Source organism: Arvicanthis niloticus, chromosome 17 (assembly GCF_011762505.2).
Source record: "Arvicanthis niloticus isolate mArvNil1 chromosome 17, mArvNil1.pat.X, whole genome shotgun sequence".
Taxonomy (NCBI): Eukaryota; Metazoa; Chordata; class Mammalia; order Rodentia; family Muridae; genus Arvicanthis; species Arvicanthis niloticus.
The window spans coordinates 46,827,119-46,847,942 of NC_047674.1; the positions used below are offsets into that span (position 1 = coordinate 46,827,119).

Consider the following 20,824-nt stretch of genomic DNA (forward strand, 5'->3'; position numbering starts at 1 on the left):
ACTATTTTCAATAAAAAGGGGAAATATAAAAATTAAATTAGTAATGTATCAGTTAGATTCATAATTTCTATAAATTTGCATATTAGGATGGAATATCACACAAGTAGAATTATATAATATATTTATATACATATATAAATATATAATATATATTTATTTGTTGCTTTTGACCTGAACTACATAGCATGATGTGTGTATGTATGTTCATTCGTGTATGGATAGCATAGTTATTTCTCTAAATATTTCTTCAATTTACAGTTTATATTTGCTTTATCTACTAAATTATAGATTGTTGATATTTCTAAATTGGGCTTTCTGTAGATAATGTTGATATGATTAGTAAGTCTATGTGTTGATGTGTGTTTTTGTTTTCCCCTTTTAGCTTTCTTGGTGTGGAATTGCTAGAGAATATGGTAAGTTTTTGTTGAGGTTTTGAAGGAACTTTTAAACTGTTTTTCAGGCTGGTTGTACCATTTACTGTTTTCCCTAGAAATTTAGGCAAGGCTAAGTTTGTCTACATTCATTCAGATTTTGATTTTTCTATCATTATTCTGTTTGTAGCTGTCATAGATTGTATGAATTTATCTTCCACTTTGTTTTGATAGATATGATGTTTTAAGTTACCATCATTAGTTCTGGACCATCTTTAGACATTTAATGATTTAATTTCTATAATTACTGTCTATAGTTATAGTTGGCTAGCTCATGCTACACTAATCTTAACATGGCAGATACCAAAATTTCTATTTATATTTATAATGGATTGTAGTTTAGAATTTACACAGAATCCTCCTTGTGTTCACATAATCTTCTAATGTTCAATCTGTCAATGGAATGTCTGGAAGTTAAACACATGGGACAATGGGTTAAGGGGTTAGAGGTGCTTTAAGGCAAACTTGATGCTTGAGTTTAATTTCAGACTTGCATGGTGGAGGTAAAGAATAAAATCCCTGATGTTTGTCACTCAAATGTGCTGAGGTTCATACATACTAACACACACACACACACACACACACACACACACACACACACACACACACATCCTGGCTCTGGGATACATATCTAGCACCCCGCTAAGACTGGATTCTGACAAGGAAAAGGTAAAATGTTCTTTAACATTCTGTTTCCCATGCATACTTCCACAATGGACCTAAACAGATATGTGGACCCAGGCTTCTTGCCTCTAGGACACATTTTTTTTTTTTTTTTTTAACACTCGGGGCAATTATGGTAATGACGGGACTTTGAAAAAAAATTCTAAAGAGAGAATTTTAAAGAATGATTATAAATGTGTTAAAATTCTCAAAGATGACATGTATTAAAGAGTGAACAATTTCAAAGAGACATAGATAATCTTCTGAATGGTCTATAAAAAAATCAAACAGCTAGGTAAAATAAAGAAACCATCTCGTGATGTGAAAATAGGATTCATCAAAGAAAACTAATTAGAACAAACTAAATTGAAAGTATACTGAAAAGGAAAAAATACAAAATTAAATAAAAATCACAGTGGGAAGCCTCATCAATAGAATGGATCATGTAGGTGACAGACTATGTAGAGAAATGAGATGATTCAGTTAAAGACAATTGCAAAGTTTAAATGTATAAGTTAAACATACAAGATTGTGAACATTGTGGTAAGAAAATTATTTGTTATAGATATATAAGAAGAATCCCTTGCCAAGAGTATAGAAAATATTTTCAATAAAATCATAGAAGAAAATTTTCTAAAATGAGAAGAGACGGGGTACTACATAGGATTAGAAAAGAAACACTCCACATTATAATTGTAGTTAAGATATTAAATATACAGAACAAGAAAGTTATATTGAAAGATGAAAGAGAAAGGCTCAAGTCATATACTTTTAAATTCTATCTTACTCCATTCATAATGATTATTATCAATCAGCAGACATCAGGTGCTGCTGAGATTATGTGAACATCTGGAAAGAGTGTAGATTGGTAGAGGTCTCATGGGAATCAGTGTAGAGGTTTCTCAGTATTTGGACTGCCATAGGTGAATGCTAATTTTGAATATATAGCTCCATGTGCTTAATATGAAGGCTCCATAGAAGCCAGGAGACCAGAAAATCATTGAGAAGAGGGATGTCCTAAAGGATGAAAGAATTTGCATCTGCGATATCCCCAAATTAAATCTTCAGGTGAGGCAAAGTTATTAGAAGAAGCATAATAAAACTCAGTGAATAGCTGCTAAATTTTCTGTCTCTAAGGAGCTTACAATTAACTAGACATAAATACATAATCCATACTTACACACATATGCTCTGAATGAATGCCCATACATGTACATGCATTGCTAGTAAAAATATCTCATGTAGTATTGCTTATCAATTATATATATATATATATATATATATATATATATATATATATATATATATATATTTGTGTGTGTGTGTGTAATACTGGTTCTGAAAAAAGAAAGAGTTCTGGTGGCTCTTTCTTTTTTCTGTTAACTGATGTTTCTTTCATTTTTAGCACCCCCTGTTTTCATATTACTAAAATCACCAGATACTATACATGTTCTATATCTCTATCTCTATCTCTGTCTCTATCTCTGTCTCTATCTCTATCTCTACTATATCTATATCTATATCTATATCTATATCTATTTACATCTATATCTATATCTATAGAGAGAGGGAGAGAGAGAAGATACTTGTGAAGGTTAGGAATAAATTCTGGAACTAGATACTCTTATGGTTAGGCATTGTTACATTGATCTTTGTAAAAGTGTCTACCATAAATGAATGTTTAAGGTTAAATGAGAAACTCCCTGGTAGAGCAGAAGCAAATACAATGTTTGGGATTATACTGGAGAACTTAGTTTGCTATCTCCTGCATCTAGCACAGGATTAAGACTCAGAGAAAGAGAATAATGAAGGTTGTTTTGCGTACAGTCAGGCAGATGCTTAGATGCATGAAAACAGGGACATCCAAGTGCAGGAGGCACAATTATTCTCAGAGAATAAAATAAAAAGAAATACACAGTCTAGGTCTTAGCCCCTGTGTAGAGTGACTCAGAGAACTGTCTAAGTCATTGCTTCTTTTCCTTGGTATCTTTAGATATTACATGCTCCTTTCTTTAGCCACTTAATTTCACTTGTTTTTGGTTTCTTATTTGTTTGTTTGGGACAGAATCTCATCATATAGCCTGTGTTGGCTGAAAAATCATGGCAATCCTCCAATCCCAGCCTCTCAAATGCTGAGATTACAGACTTGTACCAATGAACTAGACTTCAAATCTACTCCTAAGAGTCAAAGAAAATCTATTCATCAACAGGAAACCCTTTCTATACTAGCAAGGCTTCTACATATGAACTCTTTGTTTCCCCAGATTTGATTTCTCTTCTTTCTCAAGTAGTTCTGGTGGCTCTTTTTATTTTTTATTTTTCTGTTAACTGACGTTTCTTTCATTTTTAGCACCAACCCCTGTTTTCATATTACTAAAATCACCAGATACTATACATGTTCTGACAGCATTTTTCCCCCTTTCCTTTTTTTTTTTTTTTTTTTTTGCCTCCTTTGTTAGTAATTTCCATTCTTAGATTAGGATCTTGGTTGTTCTGCTTTGGAATAAACTAGGAATTCCAGATTCCCTAACTTTAACTCTTCATCATCTTGCCCATTCAATGTGTGATACTCTCTATTTGACTTAGGATTTTATCTACTTGCCTTCTAGGACCAAATCTAGCAAAAAGTCTTTACTTCCCATTTCTGTTCCATGCATATCCAATAAATCAAAAGATTTGTTTTCTTAAATATTTCTCTTACTGCCTACTTTAGGCATTTAGACTGTTATTAACAAAGATAGTCATCATTTATTGTTATTAGCCAATACAAAACTGTTTTGCATGCATTATTATATCTAGCTTTCACAAAACATTTATTTGGAACAGGAATTACTACTATTATCTTTATGTCGATAAAGAACTGGAAAGTCAAAGACGTTTTGTTAGATGCCCACATTCTCACAGTTGCTATGGGATTCCTGCATGATTAGGGAAGCTTTACCAAACACTGACTTCAGAGTCCTGGTTCTTGTGATGGCTTCTCCTTTGAAATTAGATCCTTGTTTCAAAACTCTTTCTTGAACTTTGGTGAAGATATAGCACATGGCCTGCCTAAAATCCTGTGTTCTCTACTGAAATCATTAAAAATATTTTCTGAGACTCTTTCCTGCTGACACTGATGCTGCTTTGTGAAGTGAATGTGGGTCAAAAGAGCAATAATCAGAACTAGCTACTGACGGCAGCTGCTCCTCTCTCTTCCCTTTCCACAGTGGCATAAGCTTCCTTAGAGCTTTTAATCCCCAAACTCTGGAAGGGTTTCAGCAGGCTTAATATTTTTGTTTTGAGCCTACCTAAAGGAAAACTCAAACAGTGCTTCTGCGACATAACCATACTCTCATTTTCCACCTTATCCTCGCTAGCTCATTAGATGGCCACTGCTCTCCTAGCTAGCCGGCTCTCCTAATTATGTCGGTGGTGCACAGCTTGCTTCCTTAAAGACGATGCTCTTCACTCTGTTCATGCTATTTCACTAGAGAGAAAATCTGCATCTTGGCTCCGGTGGAAGCCATAGGTCACTATGTGAAAACTTGGAGGGCAAAAAAAACCCGCTGTCAGTAATGAGATCTCAGGCATTTGGAAAGTTCACAGGGTCCTTTGTACAACAGGGAAGAATCCCTCTGTTTCCTCTGGTGCTGTTTCATGCTAATTTCAGAACATCAGCCAGTATAAGGCATCTCAACTGAAACTTCAGTTCACAAAGGAGCTCCTTTCATCCTTTTGCTGTAGCTAGGCAGTTAGGTTTATCTTGTTGATCTGTGGAAAAGAAAAAGGGGGGGAGGAGGCGGGAAAGACAACAACAGATATATAACAGATAGAACAAATTGAGGAGTTTGCTTCCACCACTGTTCTTATTAAACCAAGTAAGGAAAGTTGTTTGTCAATAGGGCATCCCTATTACGGTTATTATTTCCTATATGGAAATTATGTAACCTACTAAATTCCTGACACCTTTCTAAGTTGATCCTACAGGCTGATTAGCAACAAATGGATGATTTTACAGATAGAAGCAAGTTTATATTGATTTTTGTTTGAAATTTTCCCCTGTTATGGTTCAGTGAAAGGCAAAATAACACATTCCCCCATTCTTCTTTTTGTAACTTCGTTGGTTTCACTTAATGGAAGAAAGCCAAGGGAGGCAGTGAGCAGCAAAGAAAAGAACTGAATCTCTGACCTCTGCTTTGAGCACCATGCGGCTACTGCTTTATGGCTGAAGTGTGAAATTAGCTGAATACAGGCCTGGTTTAGAGTCCTTTAGGACACTACAGTAATTGTCTTCTCATAGCTAGTTACCTGGCTAGGGCCTGAAGCCCCCACATCTCCCTTGCCCTGGTTCTAGCACCATCTACAAACTGTCAAGGAACATGAAAAAAAAAAAAAAAAAAAAAAAAAAAACAACAACCGCAAATGAAGTCTCGTATCCAATTGTCTCTGGTGCCTTGAGTCTTAAGTATTTAAATTATAGGTATTTATATTATTAATATGTCTATTGTCTTTGGAACAACTAATGTTTTTTTTTTTCTGCTGTTTACAAGTCGTTTGTTTTAAAATTATTTTTATTTTAATTGAGGAGAGGAGTCAAAGCCCTGGTGCTTGCAGTCAAACACTTAGGAAAGGCATGGCCGCACTAACTCTTTGAGGTGCTTGCATAAGCTACAGTTGAAAACTCCTTTGAAGCTAGAGGAGATTTTTGTTTTCGAGGAGAGGAGAAATCATGGAATCAACTGTGTCAGGTTGTGGTTTGGTGGTCACAGTTTTTGAAATGAGTAACCAACTTGGCCATTTGTCTATAGGGTTAGCTTCATTATTGTCCTGAACTATTTTCTGTACAAAGAACACAACAGATAAGGTAGTGTGTAAGCAAAAGCATTCGATACAGTCAAGTAGACTGGGAAGCCCAAGAGCATGGTGATCATGCTTGGTGTTGTTAATTCTGGCATCATTGCATGGCAGGAGGACTAGAGAGCTCATGGAAGGCAGAGAGTAGGACAGGGCTCAATTTACCTGTTTGTCACTCCACTCCTGAAATAGCCAACCACTAGACAATATCATATAAAAGTGTTGTCCCCTGCTTAGGTACAATCCAAAGGTCGAAAATGAGAAGTGAGAACAAAATTTCATCTTCACAGGAATGTGGTTACAGGGAATGGCAGACTGGAGATGAGGAGGAAGGTCTTAGTGTGTGACTTAACATTCTAATCTGCTGGCTCAAAGTTAGTGGCAAATGTCCTCATTTGTGTAGAACTGAAAATTTCAAACCACTTGTAGAAACGAATTTGTTAAAAGTCTGGAGGTGCGAGGAAACAATATAAAGCCTGGGAGAAAAGGCATAAAAAGAAACTCTAATATAAGCCACACTCCAAATGTTTAAAAATGCACACACAGAGTTTTTAAGAAAGATCGATACAGTGTTAACTACAGAGACAACGCACTCAAAAATTTAGAAATCAAAGCACATAAAAGAAAAAGCAGGCAAGAATATGAAAAAGAACAATGTTAGGTTTTCAATACTGAACAAAGAGATAAATGTGGAAAATTGATTTTTTTTTTTTTAAAGCAGCACAAATGGTAAGGAAAAATGGGCCAAAATATCAAAGAGAAACTGATGTCCTATTCCTTCCAGTATCCTTGGTCAGTGGGCCATTTGCCCTTTTATATAGCAGATTATAGTCATTTCATTATCATGCCATTAAAGATCTAAAGGTGAGCTATAGAAGTTCAAAATTCAGACTATTCAGACAAAAAGTACTCAGAAGTGGGAAGTACTGGGATAAGAGTGATAGGAGAGGTAAATGCTCATTCACACTAGTATATGGAAGAATTTAAGATAAAAGACATGGGACAGGAAAGTCTAGCAAGACTGAAATAGTGATTGTTTAACACTTGCCTTTGAGTGAAAGTATCAGTGCATTGGATTTGTGAACTTGCATCTTATGATGTTCTGGAATTAACATTTTTTGACCTTGTAAGAATATAATCATATTTCTCTTCTATTCCATTTCTTTCTTTGCTCTTCTGAGAACATATATTCATGGGATATTGAAATCATGCTTTGAAATAATCTCTATGACTTCTTAAGAAATAAATCATGCAATTTTTGTATTTTTCCCTTTGTGATGTTGTGTTAATGTTTTATGTTTTTGCCAAATATATAAAACATAGACATTGCTTTATATGAGTGATAATGAGTGATATATGAGTGATAATGTACAAAGTACTGATGATCTATTATAGTGAAAATACATGTCCTCATTTGTAAAATGCTATAAAAGTACTTAAAAAAACTATTTCTACAAACATTTCCTGGAGGCGTAGATTGCTTTTAACAGTGTATTTTCCCTTTCTTCATCTTCTCCTCCCCTTGTTAGCTTTACCACTTCCACTCTATTAAAAAATACATATGTGAAAGGGAATCTTTAAAGTAAATAAAGAACTTAATTCAGTTAATCCCAGAAAGGTTACAATACCTATTTTTCCCTTTTGTTGAAAAAAGAAGGTGTCCAGTCAGTTCAGTGGAGAACAGTGTGGTGTTAATAACTCCAAGGCTCAATTCCATTACAGGTCAAGTATGAGAAGTTCTTTGTGAGAAGGTAATGACATATGCCTTTAATTCCAGCTATCAGGAGGCAAAGGTGGATGTATCTCTGAGTTCAAGGCCAGCCTGGTCTACAGAGTAACTTCCAGGACAGCCAGGGCTACACAGAGAAACTCTGTCTTGAGAAAACAAACAAAAGCAAACAAACAAAAACCAAACAAAACAAAAGCAAGGGAAAGTAGATATTTTTCTTCCCCAATATATCCCGATTTCAGTTTCTCCTCCCTCTACGGTTAATCCTCCCTGATCCTCTGTCCCTCCTCTTCCACATGGATCTACTTCTGTTTCTCACTACAAAAGAAACAGGCTTCTATTGGATAATAATAAAATAAAATATAAGATAAAACAAAAATTAACACATCACAATTGGCCAAAGGAATCAGAAGGAAAGGAGCCCAAGAGAAGATACATGAATCAAAGACAAAAGACACACTTGTTTTCACACTGAGATTTCATTTGTGTGTGTGTGTGTGTGTGTGCATGTATGAGTAACCCGGCCCCACCACTCACACAACAAACCAAACACACACATTTAAATTATATATGCATATATATATATATATATATATATATATATATATATATATATATGTGTGTGTGTGTGTGTGTGTGTGTGTGTGTGTGTGTATTAATTATATATGTATGTAATTTTTAAAAAGCCCTGACAAGACATTATGAGACAAGAAAGCTCCAGAGATGCTATTGAGTTTCTTTTCTGTTGGCTTTCTAGTGCTGAGCATGTAGTTTACCCTCTTTGGTACCCCAGTGAAATTCACTTGGAAGAAAATTTTGATTTGCAAAGTTATTGATTGGAGACAGGTTCTGGTGAATGCATTCAGTTCTTTAAGCTCTTGGATCCCATCTGGCACAGACGGGTCTCTGTCTCTGAATTCATGTGTATGTCATTCTTGGAGACATAGAGCGTTTCATTTTTCTTTTCTTGGTGTCCTCTATCCCCTTTGGCTCTTACTTACACTTTGTGGTTGTTTGAATAAGAATGTCCTCCATAGGATCATATATTTGAATACTCAGTTACAAAGGAGTGGAAAACTTTTATAGGATTACAAGGATTAGGATGTGTGGTCTTGATGGAGAAGGAAATTTGTCACTGGGTATAGGGTTTGAGGTTTTTGAAAGCTCACACCTAGCACAATGGTTCTCTCTCAGCCTAAGGATAAGGATGTGTTCCCTTAGCTACTTTTCCAGCATCATACCTGCCTGCCTACCATACACCATGCCATGATGATAATGGACAAAGTCTCTGAATCTGTAAGCAAGCCCCCAATTAAATGCTTAGAACTGCTGTGGTTGTAGCAGCTCTGCACAGAACTAGAACAATGACTAAGACATATTCTTTCTGCCTCCTCTTTCTAGGGGTTCATTGAGTCCCATGGAGAAGGATTTGATGGAGATACCCCATGTAGGGCTGAATGTTCCAAGGTCTCTCACTTTGCATAATGTCTGTCTGTGAATCTCTGTATTTGTTCCCATCTGCTTCAGGAGGAAGCTTCTCTGATGATAGCTGAGCAAGGCAGTAATCAATATATAGTGGTGTGTTATTGGTGTCATTTTATTGCTATTCTATAGTTTTGTTGTTGTTTTTTGGTAGTAGTTTGTTTTTTTGTTTTGTTTTGTTTGTTTTTTTAAGAATACTAGTACAAAAGAGAAAGATTTTTGTTCTTCACTTAGCAACATTACCACACTTCACACTCAGTCTCTGATAAGGAAAAATTTCACTGACTTGCTCTGAACTCCATCTTTCAGATAATGCACTCTGACAAAGGCTTTGGATAAAGGCTAGAAAACCTACTAATTTCTTCCCCCACCCTAGGTTTCTAGAGTATGTAGTCTCATTTTCTTGGTCAATCATGCACTCCATCTTGTGGAATGAATCTTCAGTCAAATCAAATTGGTTGCTCACTTCCACAAAACTTTGTGGCAGCATTGCAGTGGAATATTTTGCAGAAGGGCCAACAGGGCAGATCAGTTTGTGGCTGGGTTCCTCTTTACATTTGCCCCTTGCTAGCAAGCAGAATAATTTCCTGTGCCAACGATACTATACATTTGACTTCCTGTCTAAAATAAACCCAGTGTGCATCAAGTTAAAAATGCACCAATATTATTGTTTTTGCTGCTTTGCCAAATGTAGCATATTTCAGGCTGACCACTCCTGAGAGTCTCCTCTCTTGGAGGCCTGTTTCTGCCTAAACCAGTGTGCATTCTCTTTGATATTCCCACAGTGTGCACAATATATCCTTGAACACGCACTGCTCAGGGTAACATGTCTCTAATGCGATGAAATCAATGGGAACACATCCTTTTTTGCCTGACAGTATTGTCAGGGTGTATTATCTGGTTTAGGCTGTGGCTTCAATTCATAGCAGTCGTCAGTTAAATTTCCCTTTCTGAAGTTGAGCAAAGTGTGGTAATGTCACTGCCACAGGCGACTGCCGTTCATAGGATGGTTACTGGAGAAGCATAGCCTCCTGGCTTGTCACACTGTATATATCTCAGGGTCTTCTGTTTCTTCCTAGTCAGAGGTTTCCAAGAATGTTGCCTGGAGCAGTCATGGGATGCAAAAGAGAAAGATTTTTGTTCTTCACTTAGCAACATTACCACACTTCACACTCAGTTTCTGATAAGGGGAAATTTCACTGACTTGCTCTGAACTCCATCTTTCAGATAATGCACTCTGACAAGGCTTTGGATAAAGGCTAGAAAACCTACTAATTTATATTTCATTATCTCTACACTTGGTTTAGTCTGCTATCCTTTGCTAAGTGTTACACAGATAACAAGGAGAACTGAATTGAAAGGGGAAAGGGGAACCCTGACCCCACAGGGGAGGCATAGAGGCACTGGATAACTCAGGCTCCTGTCATGAGATGTTACATGCCAGTGTATAATCTGGAGCCTGTGCCCAGGATTAGAAGAGGCAGTTGATCTTGCCCAGGTGAGAAGTTGCTGACCACTGTGAGCCTCTGAGGCTTCTCTTGCACTAGAAAGCAAAATTAAAAAAAAAAGAAAAAGAAAAGGAAACATTGAAAGAGCTTATGTTGATGCTCCTGTGACTTTTGTGTGGTACACTTACAAAACAGAAGAAAATTATCCTCCTGATCTTTAATCATTCTTTTTATAAAAATAATGTTTAGGGTTGGTTGAAATTTATAAGTAATAATTATGTGACAGACACACAAATGTGCTCTTCCTCAAGATTCAGGACAGCTGCTTTTCACAGATTCTTCCTGGGTGTAAAAGTGAAGAGATAATATGTAGTTCATATATTGGAACAGGACATTGTTAATAATTTGTTACAGTACACAAACCCACACTGATATTGTGTAAGCTTTGAAAATTAGTGAAAAAATATATTTAGCACATAGATTAAAAGGACATTCTACAATTTTGCTGAAAGTGATAGCATGCATTCACTAACATTTATTTGTTAGAGACTAGATCAGATCATGATCCAAACATTTATAAAACTGACTGCCTTGAAGTTTGTCCTTTTTTTCTTAAAATGAAACCTTGAATGAATATCACAAAGAAAGCCAAGTGGTTTTTTTGTTTTGTTTTGTTTTACAGAGGTACTATCTTTAACTGCATATTGGTAGAGAGCTTGAAATACGATGCAGAGTTCAGTTTAAGGTTAGCTCTCCCTTTCTTCCAAGAATAAATATGCTCTTAGAGGCATATTATAAAGCAGAAAATTAGGAATGGCATGTGCTCTCTCAATGCCTCAGCGTACTTCTTTGTGCACAGTGAATGATGGCCACCCTCCGAGAGTTTGCTTCTGTTCTTGAAATGTGGAGTGATGGGTAGAGTAGAAACATATGCTCTAATCATATTTAGGGATAAAAAGTACTGAAGAAGTACCCATTATAATCATAGAATTTAGCTTAAAGGGACCACAGAGATTACTTAAAGGAATAAACTGAACTAAGAGCAAGAACATCTGGATTCTAATCCTAGCTCTGCCATTGACTCACTGCATGCTCCTCGGGAAACCAGTTACCCTGAGGTCTATGCAGCATTTTCCCCAAGAACACAGGAATGGTTCCCAGTCAGAGCTCTTTCTGTTTGGCTCCTTATAATTGTTATCTATATAATGGCATGGCGGAAAAACTTCATGTCTTCCAGGGATGCACAGACAATTGATGCAAAAAAATATTTACCTAAATCTCTGACTCATACTTTAGCATTTCTCTTTTTTCTATTTTGCTACATACTTTGTAGAAGACAATTCTCTCTCTCTCTCTCTCTCTCTCTCTCTCTCTCTCTCTCTCTCCTCCCCATGTCTGTGTTTGTGTCTGAGTGTGTGTCTGTGTGTAGAAAGGAAGCATAAGGGGGAAGAATAGGATTTGTTGTTGTTTTGAGACAGGGTTTTGAAATAATAACTTTTATTTTCCTGATATAGCTGTCATCTGAGGAGGCTTCCTGCCTCAGTCTAATAACCTAGGCCTAGTCCTGGAAGCTTCTAGGCTCCATATAGTCTTATCTATGGCCAAAAATGTTCCAGCCTCTAAGATTTACTGCTGAATAAGCTCATCGTTTCTTGTTGTTTCTGAATTCTGGCTGGCTGGTTCAACTCAGCTCTTGCAGCTCAAACTTCTCTCCCAGCTGACTGATTCAATCTAGCTTCTATCCCAGTCTCTGAATTCTCTGCTTGGCCTCAAACTGACTCTAGCAATCTCTTCTAATTTTCTGGCTTCTTCTCATTTTCTGGCCAATTCTGTCTTACTTGTGTCTAGCTTGTGCTCTCTAGGCAACCCATCTGTGTACAACTGTCCCAGAAATACTGCCCCACTTGCTCTCTCACTCTTCCTCTCAATTGCTCTGTCTCACTCTGTCTCTCTCCCTCTCTCCCTCCTCTCTCTCTTCCCTGTTTTTCTCAGTGGTTATCCCTTAACCACTAGTAGTCTCTGTTTCCTTTCTCTTCTCTGGAGAGTTGGGCAAATACTATTATGTCAAATGTTTTTTTTTTATATTTCACTTTGCCTGCCAGTTAGACACCACTTTCAAACATGGGTGCTTTCTTCTACAAACTAACTTTACCTTCATTGTTTGGGATTAAATGTGTGCACTAAGAGTCTGTCCAGCCGGGCGGTGGTGGCACACGCCTTTAATCCCAGCACTTGGGAGGCAGAGGCAGGAGGATTTCTGAGTTCGAGGCCAGCCTGGTCTACAGAGTGAGTTCCAGGACAGCCAGGGCTATACAGAGAAACCCTGTCTCGGAAAAAAAAAAAAAAAAAGAGTCTGTCCAAATTTTAGTCAGAGAATGTATATGCTAATGGCTGGACCATACCACAACTAGAAACAGTTGTTTTTTTTTTTTTTTTTTTTAATTTTTAGTAAATAACACAATCTTGGTGTTTAAAGTATGATCAAATATCCTGCAACGGGGTTTCACTGTGTCATGTTAGTTGTCCTGAAACTCACTCTATAGCTTAAGCTGGCCTCAAACTCATAGAGACCTGCTTGCCTCTGCTTTCCGAGTACTAGGATCAAAGCTAAACACCATCCTTAAACAGGAAGGAAAATAAATTCATGAGGGAATGAAAAGAGGTACTGGAATTCATGACATATGAAAGCAGAAAAGAGGACTATTGTCATGGGGATCAGCAAGACAGACTTGGGAGGGAGATGAAGAAGGGCATTTTGTATAGGGAAAAATATAATGAAATATAATGGCATATATATATCCATAATAAAATTCATTATTGTTATTCTAATTTTTAAATTTTGCATAGGGAAAAACATAATGAAATATAATGGCATATATATCCATATATGGATATATGGATATATATCCATAGATACATATATATATACACATATATCTATGGATATATATGTGTATATATATATACACACATATATATATATATACATATATCTATGGATATATATCTCTATAATAAAATTCCTTATTGTTATTCTAATTTTTAAAGTAGTTCAAAATGTAATTTAAATTTCTTGGATTTCATTAACTTAAAACGCACTATCTGTCAATAGTCAAAACAAATGTTATATAATCTCTTTAGATGAATTCATTAATTTTTAAACCTTTGAAGTAGCCAGTGAAATTTGTTTCCACGTTTTATTTGTGTGAGAATCCCCTCACTCACAAACTGGGACACATGTTTTCTATTCTCTCACAGTTATTCTCCTGTGAATCACGGTGCTGTGGTGAACATCTCCTCCTAATCTGAGCTCTTTTATCAGTATTGGTGAATAAAGCTGATCCAATATTTTGTTATTAAATGTAAAGATAATGCTCAGATCTAAGTTATTGATGTATGCCACATAACATTATTTTGGAACATTTCTTCCCTATTCTTGATGTTTCTTATTTCTGTAAATGGTAGGCTAATCCTGTGTCTTGTTATTTATTTTGTAACTGGGAAGATAAAGAAAATACTTGATGGGAAATACTGGGTAAAAGCCAGGTTTATGAGTTGTATTTCCTTCCTTCTATACTTCTCCATTGATTTTGAATTCTCTCCCTAAGATAGGTTGATGAATGCAGCTATTTCTCAGCCTTGCTAGTATCTTGGGGTAAATGGTTCTAGGACTCAGTTATGAGATCCTTGTAGTCTTCTTAATGTTCATTTGTAAATAGGTCCTTTTCAGCAATAGTGATACCACTGTGTTTCATAATGTTCAGATCTAGAATAGGGAGAAGCAGAGTGAGTGGCTGAGACTCCCTTCAAAACACTAGTCCTGCACAAGAAATAAAATGATATCAGCATCCACTGCAGGCTGAGTAAGCTGTCAGACACAGAGGAAATATGGATGAAGGATAAACCAAATCTAGATAGGTCACAGACCCAGGAGAAAACAAACTACTAGTTTTCTCCCAAAAGATCATAGCAAGTAAATGGCTCCTACTGACTTATAGTTATACCAGTAAATCAGTGACTTACTCAACATTCATAGGGATGCTTTTTATTGCAACAGATAATTTCTTGAGTAGACTCAACTGAACAATGTACACAGAAAAAATATGTTGGTGTGATTAGCTATTTAAAATATGATGTCTATACCACAGTACTACCTGAAAGGCTTAGCGATTTTGAGGATAGAAAGAGCAGACAGATAAAAGACAAAGAGTGGTAAATGACTTCAGGGGAACATTTTCCAGACACAATAGGACAAATATGTTTTATGAACTCCAAGTAACTGTGGCAACATGCACAAAATCTGCAAGACCTCAAACTAGACAAAACCCAGCATGGAAAAGGAGAAGAAAGTATAAGATAAGAATATATCATGTAAAAAATCCAAAATATAAATAAAAGCACTATAAAAAAACCATTGGATCTAAAATTGTAGCAAAAATAGAAAAATAAAAAGAAAAAATGAAGGTCTATTTTAATTATATTGAAACATTGACTGCTTTAGTAACTGATAGATATTTTGTCCTGACATAGCATAATCTGTTCAATTTGCTAATTTGTGCTTTAGACTCTCCGTAGCCCTCTTGTGGAACTTTGTAATAATTATGAGTAATGAACTAAAAACCACAATGTGAAATAAATGAGTAATAATCAATAAATGGCCAACATTAGTATTAATACTGTCATAAGAAAAAATGCACACAGCTTAACTTTCCTTTACGTATTTATGATACTTTGAAGTGTATTGTGAAGTAGAAAAAAGAGCAGGATCAGGATAAGAAGAATAGTACTTCTTGTGGGATCAGGAAGTTGAATCAAATCAATCAAGAGAAAGGAAGAAGAAAGGATTCATTTGCAGGTAACTGACTATGTACTGCTTTGTGCCTTTTAAGAAACTTATATTTAGAAAAATATTTATCATTTAAACTGACTTTCATGACTTTAACAAATTACCCTGGCTTCAGAATTTAAGTAGAAATGAAAACTGGTGGTTATAGCATCAAATATTAGCAATATCAATATTTGGATCCCACAGTATAGCATCAATAACTGTTTCCTCATGAACATATTTTATTTTCATAAACATTGAATTGCTAAACTCTAGCTTGAAGATGTTGATTGGCAAAGGTGGGTGCTGACGGCATATCATTCATAGAAAAAAAATATTGTTACAGTTTTACTTATTCTTACCTGTGAGTCTTAGTTTGCTGCTACACTTGGCATAGCTCTCTGTGGCTGGAGATTAAAAGATTCGGATAGTTACACTGTGAAGCAGCTGGCACAGCACTCGCTTATTCTGTCTGTGGTTCTTTCCTAAATCCTCCCCCAAATTAAGTAAATTCTAATTTCCCTTAGCTTTACATTGGCAAAGAAGAAATTAGAGAATAAATATTTTCAATTTAGGATGCCTCTATATAACATCTCTTAAGTATGGCCTCTGACCATATCACATCCTACCTCATCTACTGTGTACACTTCGAAGATCCATGAATGCTACAACCTTCAATCTACTTACTGAGTGTGTTTAGTGTGCCTCTTAGTAAATTCAGTTTCAGCAGAAAATTTTATGTGCCTCTTAGTAAATTCAGTTTCAACAGAAAATTTTATGTAGTTTATACAGAAAAGATGAGTCACAGAAGATGTGCTGGATTTTCAGTCACTAATTGTCTTCTTGTATGTCATCATCTTTATTTTCCAGAGAGGATTTGGTTGAGTGCATGGTTTGCTAGAAGCATGGTCCACCTTTATGGGAAGCCAAAGTGTATCATCTACTCCATTCAGTCCTCTCCCACAACTCAAGGGATGACATATTCCATAGAAGAAAAAAGGTCCTGAAGCAAAAGAATAGCCAGATACCTGCCTTTATTGCTTTCATAATTTCTATGTGGTACATGAACATTACCCATTCCTTCCCCCAAAATGATTGTTAGAAAACGAGTGGAGAAGGCTAATAGTCCTGTCCTTACCATGCTTTTGGTTTGTTACTAACAACTGATATCAAATCAAATAAACCAAATTATTATATAAATATGTACACACATCCACACTTCCTATAAGTTTTCTCCCTAACACACACATAAATATCCTGTTTTTTATTCTCTTCCCATATAGAGAGTCACAGTTGTTTCCATCTCCACAAGGCACTAGTCTGAATACCTGTGTTTACCTTCTTAGGTTGTAGACAGGGACATTTTATAGACAGCATTTACTTCTAATGTAAAAATGAACAACCACCAAGTTGCTGTCTTAACCAGCAACTTTCTGAACCAGGCTTCAGGTATTTTTTTTTTTTTTTTATGATCTGATCAACATAGACAGAAAGCTAAGTTAATTATTAAAAGTTTACCTTCATTAAGGACAGGATTTAGTATGTTTCAGCTGAAAGAGGGTTTTCGTGTTGACTCTGTTGTTCATCAACAGACACAGGTGTGATGAAGCCTGCCATATTTCAGCTTTGTAATTGCTAGAAGTCAGGGATTTGGGCACTTAAATGTCTATAAACTAACCAGGTGTTGGAATGCTCAACCCTTCCAAGGAACATAGAGGTTTTTGTTTGTTTGTTTGTTTGTTTTTTGTTGTTTTTTCTTTTTCTTTTCTTTTCTTCTTTCTTTCTTTTTTTTTTTTTTTTTTTTTTTTTTTTTTACAAGAGAACATTGAATTTGCTTCTTTGAGGGTGTCTCTGGCATAAATTAGCTCCAGGTCTTCTAGTCAATACAACAGCTTGCCATGAATAGTACAACCTTTCAGATGATATAAGTCCCTTCTACAATAGATATGTTAACTGCTTGAGGCTAACACATTTCTAGTATTTTCAATCTCAAGGCTGCCTTTTCAGATCCCCTACCATCTATTGACTGCAGCATTATTTTAGTAAATTGTTAATTGATTGGGTCTCATTACTTGAAAAGACCATCCGATTATCTGGTATAAATTTGCATTCTAGAGCAGGAGGTTCTAGGCTGCTGAGATATCCAACAATTCACTGATGGTCTAATCATTTGATTGATTCTCAGTTTCAGATGGAATTGATTCACTCTCAGAGTTTATTGGTTCATTGTCCTTTCTGGACAATTACTCACATTGATTGGATGTAAATATTGTTTTATCTTTGATAATGGTTCCTTTGTTATATTTTCAGAAACTGATGCCCTCTCTACAGGAAAAGCTTTGTTAGAAAGAACAAATGGATGGCTGATGCTTGTAGCTTTATTGCCATATGTACCTAATGTTCTTGTCATCTGTATTTTCATTTTATTTCCACTTCTCTCTCTACAAAGCATTGATTAAGAGATCATGGGGATGTAAGGATTTGTTCTTTCACCATACTCATTTTCCTGTAATATGTCTAAAGAGATTAAATTCTCACTATTTTTCATTTAGAAAATGTTTTCAAATTTTCCTGATTTTTTAAAATAAATATTTTTTACTTGTGTCTCATTCAAATTATGTCTTTATGCAGTGAAAAATTTCAGTCTCAGTTCTGTAAAAGCTTCCTTAACACTATTCTGTCCTTCTTCCCCCTAACAAAAAAGTGAATTTTGATTCATATTCACCTCTATGTAACATACACTGAGAGAATACAGAGTCTCTCTGACATGGTTGTTGGTCTTATATTTTGTTTAGTGGCCATAAACTAAAAAAAGATTTTTATGGTTTTGGAGTCAGGAAAGTCTCTGTCAAATAAACGTGAGTTTGCGTCCACAGCACCCCACACAGTTTAGTGGTGCATATCTATAACTGCAGTACTGTGACAGCAGAGACATGTGCACCTCTTGAGCTGACCAGTTAGCCATACCAGCCTAACTGGTCCCATGCTCAGTAAAAAGCTATGTCTCATAATAATAATAATAACAATAATAATAACAACAATAATAATAATTAATAGTAATAATAATAGTAATAACAATAATAGTAATAATAAAAGTTAGAGGGTTTCCAACATTGCTTAGCAGTTAGGAGCAATGTTTGCTTTTCCCTAGGACCAGAGTTTGGTTCTCAGCACCCACATGCCAGCTCACCACTGTCTCTAATTTCTGTTCCAGAGGACAAGGCGCCCTTTCCTCAATTCTATGAGTACAAGACATGTACATAATATACAGATACACATGAAGGAAAACCACCAATACACTGATTTATATGTGTTTGTGTGTGTATGTGTGTGGTGGGTATCAGTTACAGAAACCATCTAAGGTCAGTCCTTAGTTTACATACAGGAATATAGGAATGAGCACATACAAACATGTGCATACATAGAATCACATGGAAATACATATATTATACACATACAAACATGCATGTATGGATATATATATGTGTGTGTGTGTGTGTGTGTATCACATGTGTATACAAAGGCATTTAAGAAGTATCTGACATTTTACAACTATTTTATGTTTTCACTTAGACAAAAGAAGACATGTGTCAAACAAAAGGACTGCTCAGAATGAAGAAGATAACTGACTGGAAGGGAACTCACTTATTATTCCAGAGCAGAACCAGAGCCACAGACCCCTACTCACACTAACAGTAGATACTAGCAAAGTCTAAACTGTTAACATTTTGAGATATTTATTGTGAATATTGCCTATGAAGAATTGAATAATTCACACCTAACTCTTAGAAGAAGAAGGATAAAATCTCAAAGTGGGTCTTACACAAATCAATTCAACGAGTTATTTTTAGCACTGACTACAGTCCCTCTAACAGTTATAAACTATTCATTGCTACCACTTCCTGAAATCTTGTCTTCAATTTATATAGAAAAAAACACTTGTCGTGAAGAGTAAATTAGCTACTGATGCATTTGGCAATTACTAGATCAAGCTAACATCATAAATTGATAGAATTATTCTGTAAAAATACCTACGCTTTTGGAGTGAATCCATATAAAGAGAATATTAAGGACACATGAAAAATTTTAATATTGTGTTTGTTTTATAAATTTCCAAATAAATGACCATCAGCAAGCATTTGTTGTCCAATGTTCATTGAGATCATTTGAATAAATTTTCTCTTTTCAAAATAAACATGAGAACTTGAAGTCATTGTCTTACTTTGTAACCACAAAAGCAAATACAATAATTAGGTAGTTCATACATGGACCAAAGATTACTTGGTGTTTACATTCATGTTCTCTGAAAGTACAGCTTGAAAATATAGTTGTCCTTGGAATATTGAGGTATTTTCTTATTTTTATTTTTGTCTTCAATATGGTTTCTTTGTGAATAAATCAAATGGGTACACTCTGTTTTGGATCAATCACTTCCAAATTGTTTAACAGTTCTGTTTACTGGCACTTACATGCAACAAATATCAGCCAGTGTAATCTATCTTAGTGCACATAAATGAAAAAGAAAAAAGTATTAATTAATACATATTTGGTCTAGATGAACACCCTTTATTATGCATGTGCTCACTGAATTTCATGCGTGACTCAAAAAGAAACAGTACATACATATTCTATCCAGAAGTATTTCTATTGTATCTCAGAGATACAGTGATCCTATAAATAAGACAAAAGTTCATTTATTTTTAAGAAGTTATTTTTAAATGGGATGATCCTGTAGTTAACAAGTTTTTGATTTGAGATAATCTGGAAGCCATTAATATTTCATAATTGGTTTAGCAAGACCTAGAATTTAAAGATGAATCTGCCTACTGAATTGCTTCCCTAAGGCAAATATTAAAATTAATCTTCATTCCCTGACCACCACCTAGCTGATTTCAAGGGGAGGGCACCTAGAAAAGCACATGCTCATTAAAGAATTGGTTACAGTTAATCTAAAAGATGATTAATCTCCAAGAAGAAATTGAATGAATTGATCTGAGAACTGAAAAAAAAAATAGAATTCTGCTCACTAAATAGTAATAACAGTTCACAAATGTAGTTAAATATGTATTTGTCTATAAGTTGCCTAGAGATGAACCAAAAGTAAAATATTTTCTGGTCCATACAAGTTGAAACTATTCCTTTTTCTCTTTAATCCATGCTTCCCACTTTAAAACCAAATCCATCCTGAGTTTGGTTTTAAGTAAAGGTTGCCTCACAAACCTGTGAGAGACTAGCTAAAGGGCATGTTTTATTTGTCTCTATCTCTGTCTCCCTATTTCTCTGCCTCTCTCCTTCTTCATCCCTTCCCTTCCCTTCTTCCCTTCCCTTCTTCCCTTCCCCTCTTCCCTTCCCTTCTTCTTCCCTTCCCTTCTTCTTCTTCCTTTCCCTTCTTTTTCCCTTCCCTTCTTCT

At 35.5% G+C, this 20,824-nt stretch overlaps 1 long non-coding RNA gene across 1 annotated transcript in view; it reads left to right on the forward strand.

The window, feature by feature from the left end:
• The window catches only part of LOC143434788 (uncharacterized), a 48,534-nt gene extending 29,092 nt beyond the window's left edge, over window positions 1-19,442 (forward strand). Inside the window, exons 2-3 of the long non-coding RNA XR_013104546.1 lie at window positions 383-413; window positions 18,988-19,442. This is a non-coding gene — a long non-coding RNA (uncharacterized LOC143434788). The remainder of the gene's footprint in view (window positions 1-382; window positions 414-18,987) is intronic.
• Window positions 19,443-20,824: the final 1,382 nt, after the last annotated feature.